Raw genomic sequence first — 7,128 nt, forward strand, 5'->3', positions numbered from 1 at the left:
TGTGTGTGTGTGTGTTGGGTGACAGTGTGTGTTTGTGTTGGTGTGTTTGTGTGTGTGTGTGTGTGTTTCGGTGTGTTGTGTGACTGTGTGTTAGTCTTGGTGTGTTGAGTGACTGTGTGGGGGGGGGGGTTATTGGAAGGGAGGGGGTCGAACGGCCCCATAGCTCCAGCCAGCGGGCCCCCACTTGACACGAAGTCACATGGTGCATGCTCTCTTGTCTTCAGGGCTCCATTTAAAAACCTGTTCAAGAGAGCGCACTCTCCTCTCCTCCTGCCTGCCACACACTGAGGACACCTCTGATAGCCCTGCCTGATAACATTCTTTATAGATTACACTGCCGCGGGAGGGGGTGGGGGTGTTGGAGGAATGGGGGGGACGGGGATGCTGCTTGCATTTAAAAATATGTTTCAGATAAACACAGACACATCTAGGTAAGTTGTAATGGGTGGGTTGGGGGGACATGGTAATGACAACATGGGGCAGGTTGCCAGTAAACCGGTCATACATCATCTTTGCATGTTCTTGTGGAGTGGCTACAAAACTACAACAGATACATGTGCACCGCCAAGGGAACACTATACAGGCATATAGGCCCCTACTGTATTTTCAGTTGTAGCAGTGCAAACAGTATATTAATGGTTTTCAGTCATTGTTTGGTTAGCCCCTTAATGTGCACCGTTCCACCAGTGGAATACTGTAATTTTCACTGAAAAACATTTACTATCATAGAACCACACCTCTATGACAGTCCACAGGGCCTTTGGTAATACATTACGACTTGGTCATTGCCATTTTGGTGACTTGTACTATATGTCCGTATACAGTTGTGTTCAAAATTATACAATTATTTAACTATTAAATATTTTAATTAGTCAACCCACATTGAAATTAAGAGTTTAGCCAGTTTGTCATTATTTTTCTCTCTGGTTTGTAATCTTATGATATCCCAACAAATGTTCTATCTGTGTTTACAACATTATCAAAATTATTCAACCCCTTAGTCCCATGCATCCTTAGTACTTACTATCTTTTGGCACTCTTCTTGATATGTGAAACATAGATTAACACAATAATCTTTCTGTGATCCACAGACATCTACTGTAGGCCTACTCCTTGTGAGCAAAAGCCTCCATGTCATTCACTCTCTGGTCCTGTGTGCTGCATCATTCAGGTGATTATCATGGCCTTTCTAGAATGTGCTTGGGATGCTTTTCCTTTTCGAATCTCTAACATCTCCCAAGCTTCAGCTTTGTGATTGTCTGCATGGCATTTACACACTATGGTTCTTCTAGTATTTAGTAGAATTCATGATGCCTTGCACAACTCATGATGCTCCTGTGCCTGAAAGAGCAAACCAACCGTGAAGCATGAATAAACCCCCTTCATGCTTCACAGTAGGCTAGGTGTTCTTGTCTTCATACGCCTTGTTCTTCCTCCTTCAGACAATACTTGTGATCCATAGACCCAGAGGCTGCCAGCTTTGTTTTGTATAGTATCTCAAAACTGTCGTGTTTTGTCCACATCCTTTTTGACATTGTGGACTTGACCCCTCTTGCACTTTGGGGTCAGCAGGGTGTAGTAGTAAGCTTAGTAGTCTTTATTGTCCCCATGGGGGACATTTCTTCTAGTAAGTAGTGCATTAGACATCAGGACAGTCAACACATACAAACAGATCCCTGTTACATGCCATTCTGGGCCTTTATATTGCAGACTTGTAGTCTGCGCTGAAACCACTTATCTTCTTATCAAAAAGCCTTTCACAGTTTCTAAACAGTCTCTGAAAGATTTTTCAATGTGTTTTCAAAGTGTCTTTCAATTGTGCCTTTAACTTTAAAGTTGTGCATAACACTTGCCATTGTGTTTCTTGACATGTTTAATGTATTTGCAACACTTTTATTCCCATAACTTTCTTATGATGATAAAATACTTCCTTTGTTGACTTCTTTGACCATTCTTTGGACTTTGTCATGTCACAAGTGACTGTACCAGATAACAGTGATGGCAGGAGCTGAGCATCACAGTCCTTTAAAAATCTGATATTTCTAAAATATTCATTTAAAAATGTATATTTGTCTGGCCCTACCATGGTAGGGCACTCGTCTGCTACGTGGCTGACCCGGGTTCTATTCTGGCCCGGGTCCTTTGCTGACCCTTCCCCATCTCCCCACTTGCTTCCTGTCATCGTCTTCACTGTCCTATCAAATAAAGGCCAAAAAAAACCAATAGGCCTGCATATATATTTGTCTGTCCTAAATACTGATTATAGGGGATTGAATAATTGTGTCAATTAAGAAATCACAAAAATCGCATTGAATACAATTGTACAATGCATTTATACACTCATTAAGTATGTATTGCCACTTAAGATTAAGAACTAAACAAATGTTATGCCTTTATTTTACTGTTCCGCCACGTCTTTATTTGTCAAAAAGCAAAAGCATCTGTGCTGTGTAATATAATACCCAACGAGTGATACATTAGAGACAAAAATAACCAACAGTATGTGTAAGAGCAAAACAGTGCCTAAGCAAATGGGAGGAGACTGTCAAATGAGATGACAAACATCTGTGCAAAAAACAAAAAAGCAACCCCCTCCTCCTGGCCCGTCTGTCTGCTGTCTGTTATCTCTGCTTTAAAAAGCTCTTTCAAAGCCTGTTAACATATAATGACAATGGTAGCTGATAAGGTTTCTTATTTTAAAACAATGCAGCAACCTGCCTAGAGCCTGAGGTCTGTTCTGCCTTTGGAACAGAGCTGTTGTGGAGCCTGGTGTGTTGGATCCGTGCCTCAATTAATGACAACACTGATCTGTTTTACATCCTCGCATAGATACCGCGGTAGTGCGAGAGTCTGACAGGTGTCTTACCTCAGGGATATTAAAATAAACGCTCAGACGCGCCGATCAGCCAAAAGCTTAGTCTCAGTGGCTGTTAAAAAGCCACAAACAGACAGACAGACCCCCTGGCCTGGACGCAGGGGCCAAGCCTAATGTTAAAATAATCACCGTGACTAAAGACCTTATCGATAGCACTGACTGCCTCTACCCCCCGACCTAACCTCCCCCCTACCATCCACTCCCTCCGTCCCCCTCTTCCGTCCCCCAGGTATCAGATTAGGCTGGCAGGGGCCTTGGTTGCTCAATGGGCCTGTCCACTTTGACAGAGTGTGGAACAAAGCAGAGCAGGGCCATGTGTGTGTTTGTCTGGCAGAGCTTCCAGGAAGGGTTTTCCTCGCACGCCGCCCTCAGCCAACAGCCAGCCAGCCAATCCCCCGCCAGCACTCCAGCAGCCATGTCAAGGATGTCTGGTCACACTGTCACTTGATGTGACCGACTCAAAAACAAAGTCTGTTGTAGCCTATTGCACATGAGCACACACCAACTACTACGCCATTATGTGAGCATGCATGGACTACTGGTAGACTGTATGCCAGACTAGCTGTTAAAAAACACACACACACACACACTCACACTCACACTCACACTCACACACACACACACACACACACACACACACACACACACACACACACACACACACACACACACACACACACACACACACACACACACACACACACACACACACACACACACACACACACACACACACACACACACACACACACATTTTTGAAAGTCACATGCTGAAAGGTGGAGGGAATAAAATGCTTGGCTGACAAAAAGTTAAGAGATGGTTTTACTGGGCCAGCATTGGCAAGGGCCATTGGAGGACAATATTTATCAGAAGGGCCCCCAACAACCCTATCTCTCACAGGGCCGCTGACAGGTTTGACTGGGCCCGTGACAAAATCATCTGAAAGGGCCCCCCTCTCAATGCATAAAATGTAATGGGTAGCCAATTCTGGGCCCCCTCTCTCCCTGGACCCTGGACAACAGACCCGTTTTACCCCCCTCTGTTGGCTTCCCTGCTCACAAGGACCAAACCATTTGCGGCTGCCTGGGCATTAGCAGTTTAATGATAATGGCGAGTGGCCTGAGAAGTTCAGCTCAAAGTACATGTTTTGCAGGTTTATTATGTCCTCTCTGCCCTCCACTCTGATCCACACAGGCCCTTCGCCCTGCGCTTTGTGCACTGAGGGCCGTTTCATGTCATTAAAGAGTCGTATTCTAAGGGCTTTTGGCCCAAGCATATGGCTGCATAAAGCATCAGTCAGGTCAGCTGTCCTCAGGAGGACTTCAGACAATACTGTTTCTCTCTATCGATCTAGGAATATTGATCCACTGGCTACATTTGTGGACGTCCAGACAGGGCGAGCTGCTGCGGCGCATTTGCATGTTTTAATGGTTGCCATGAAAACTTTATGGGAGGCTGCTATTCGCGCCGAATTAATGCAGACTCCTGACGTGGCTCTATTCACCTCCCTGATGAGATTATACCCAGGCTCCTTCCCGTGTCTCAACAAAAGGCCTGCGCACACCGGGCGCCCGTGAGTAGGGGGTGACGGGGTGGGCGGGGGTGCGTTAAACCTCGGCAGGGCGGCGTTCCTGCTCCTGTCTCGTCTGACCTCGAGAGAAAGAGGAAGTCTCTCTCCCTCCGTCAGCCCCAGGCCCTCGTTTGTTTTTATTCCAGTGGTAATCTGCGGGCGTCTGCGCTCTCTATACTGTCCCAGAAGTGTCAAAGGAATTATTCACCCTCTCGCACTGTTCATGAAGGAATTCACAATGGTGTCCGTCTCCCTCTCTGCTTTGTGCGGACCAGCTTGTGAATGAATAGACGGTGGGATTAGGAGTCGGAGAGGGGGAAAGAAAAGGGGAGCGAGAGAGAGAGCCCGGAGCCCGTTCACTGCACCCCGGCCTCGCCAGTCAAAGAGAATAGGTTTCTCCCACAACCTCAGTCGGCTGCGCTGGCCTTGCAGGCAGTACTTTCATCTGGGCTCAGAGCAAACGCATAAAGAGTGAACAAGCCATAAATATGAATGGAAAGGTCGCTTTTATAGCTCCAACAATGTTAATCCTGCCCAGCATTTTAAAGATTTCTCACGTTCCTCTGTTTTAGAAACGCACAAAATTATTTTTAGCCCAATGGTTCCAAGAGGAAAAAAAAGACAAAAAAGACTTCTTTGTCTTCATACCCCCAGACTTTGATTTAACTTCTCCCCGTATGTGAAATCCATTAACTCTACTGGATCTTACATCACCACAGAACGGCATAGCAGCCTACTAAATGCAGCCAGGCAGCCAGCTTGAAAAGCATCCAGGAGGACATAAATGTCTCTCTTAATTGCCAATTTGCTGAAATGCCTCCAGGACTGCAGCAGCACCACTTGGGCTTTAATATCTGTAGTGCGTGTGTCTCACCACCACCATGCACCATAATGATGTGCTCAGCCTTGGCAGTGCCCCGCAGCATCACACCATCACACCAGAGTGGCCAAGGGAATAACACCCACCCCTCCCCACATGTCTGCTATCATCATGGGTGGGGTGCGTGCCATGGGACTGCGTAGGCCTACAGTACAGTGTGCTCACTGTAGTATGAAACATGTTCTTAGTAATGGTGTTTTTGGAGGGTACTTTCCACAAGGCTGCTGTAACAATCGCGCTGCATATCAGTTTCATCCAGTTTATTTTTATTCTCAAGTTTTCATTGTTGTTTCTTTGCCTCCATCTGCTCTGCAATGGGCCACTTAACATCCGTTGTATGCACCACACACAAATACAGCTACACACACACACACACACACACACACACACACACACACACACACACACACACACACACACACACACACACACACACACACACACACACACACACACAATCAACCCCCACCCCCCCCACACACACCTGCCAAACACCACCTACATCACAGAGAGCTTGCTCTGTATTCACAACACTTTCCCCTTGTAAGCCTAATATTTATGCTGCTGAGAGCTGTGAACCCATTCATGGATTTATGTGTCGTACCTCAAAGAATTGATCCATGACCAGCCAGGGGTACCTCTACCACCTCAGTTTTACAACCACGGCTTTAAAACATTTTCATTGTACAGGCTGCTTTGCACAAGAACACTACTGTACAACAACAACTGTGGATTCTTGTCCCTATTTAGCCTTAACGTCATGCCTTCATTTCTGCAGTGGACATGGTCTTTTATTCCCCTTAAGGGAAGTCATAGTGTAAATGATGTAAATACAAACTGATCCCTGTGGCATTTTCAAAAGACTGACCAAAAGTTTGAGTCAGATGACATCTGAAAGGCTGAATAGTACTGTAGCCTACACCATCACTCTCTACAGAAAACAATCTTTGTGAATGTTACGTCATAGCTCCAGGTAAGCAAGCTCACAGCAAAACTGTTTTTAGCTAGAGATAAACAGCTACTTAACAACCTCTCTCTAAAATTAGACTCTGCCTTGCCCACCTGCACGATCCAGAAACGTTGTTTTTGTTTTGACTTTGTTTTTTCTTTTAGTTTTTTATTCGCCACCCTCAATTACACTGATGTCGTGGCAGCCAAAGTTTTCTGTCCGAGGAATAGCCCGGTGAAATTACCATAATGTGTGCACGGGGGGAAATGAAAGGGTTGGCAGTGGCGAGATCTAACTGGATTAGGTGGCTATAGCGAGTAGGTGCCCTTAGTGTAACTCGCAGCCATGCGAACTGAAAGGGATTTCCATTTGTCTAGTCTGTGCTTACCCCACCACTCCCCCTCCACACACACACACACAAACACCCCAACCTAATCCCCATCTATTCTCACCGCTAACCTTGAGCCGCATGCTAATCTGACCAGCCAAGAGAAACAGTCTGCCCAGTGGCTCCTCAGCAGAGCAGCAAGGAGCGAGAGAGAGAGAGAGAGAGAGAGAGAGAGAGAGAGAGAGCAACTCAGCAGGCAGACAGACAGACAGACAGAGAGGGAGAGGGACAGAGTCAGAGAAAGCGAGAGAGGCAGGGGAAGAGGGAGAGGGAGAGCAAGAGGGAGGGAGACAGAGGAAGAGAAGGAGAGAGAGGTAGGGACAGCGCAGCAGCAGCAGCAGCAGCAGCTTGCCTCTCAGAGCACCAAAACTCCACACTTGTTATTTCATGGAATGCTTGCGACGTGTGGAACGTAGCCACATTGAAAAGTAAGTCACTCTATACTCTATGCATGGGCTGCTCCTC

The sequence above is a fragment of the Engraulis encrasicolus genome, chromosome 22 (assembly GCF_034702125.1).
Source record: "Engraulis encrasicolus isolate BLACKSEA-1 chromosome 22, IST_EnEncr_1.0, whole genome shotgun sequence".
Lineage (NCBI taxonomy): Eukaryota > Metazoa > Chordata > Actinopteri > Clupeiformes > Engraulidae > Engraulis > Engraulis encrasicolus.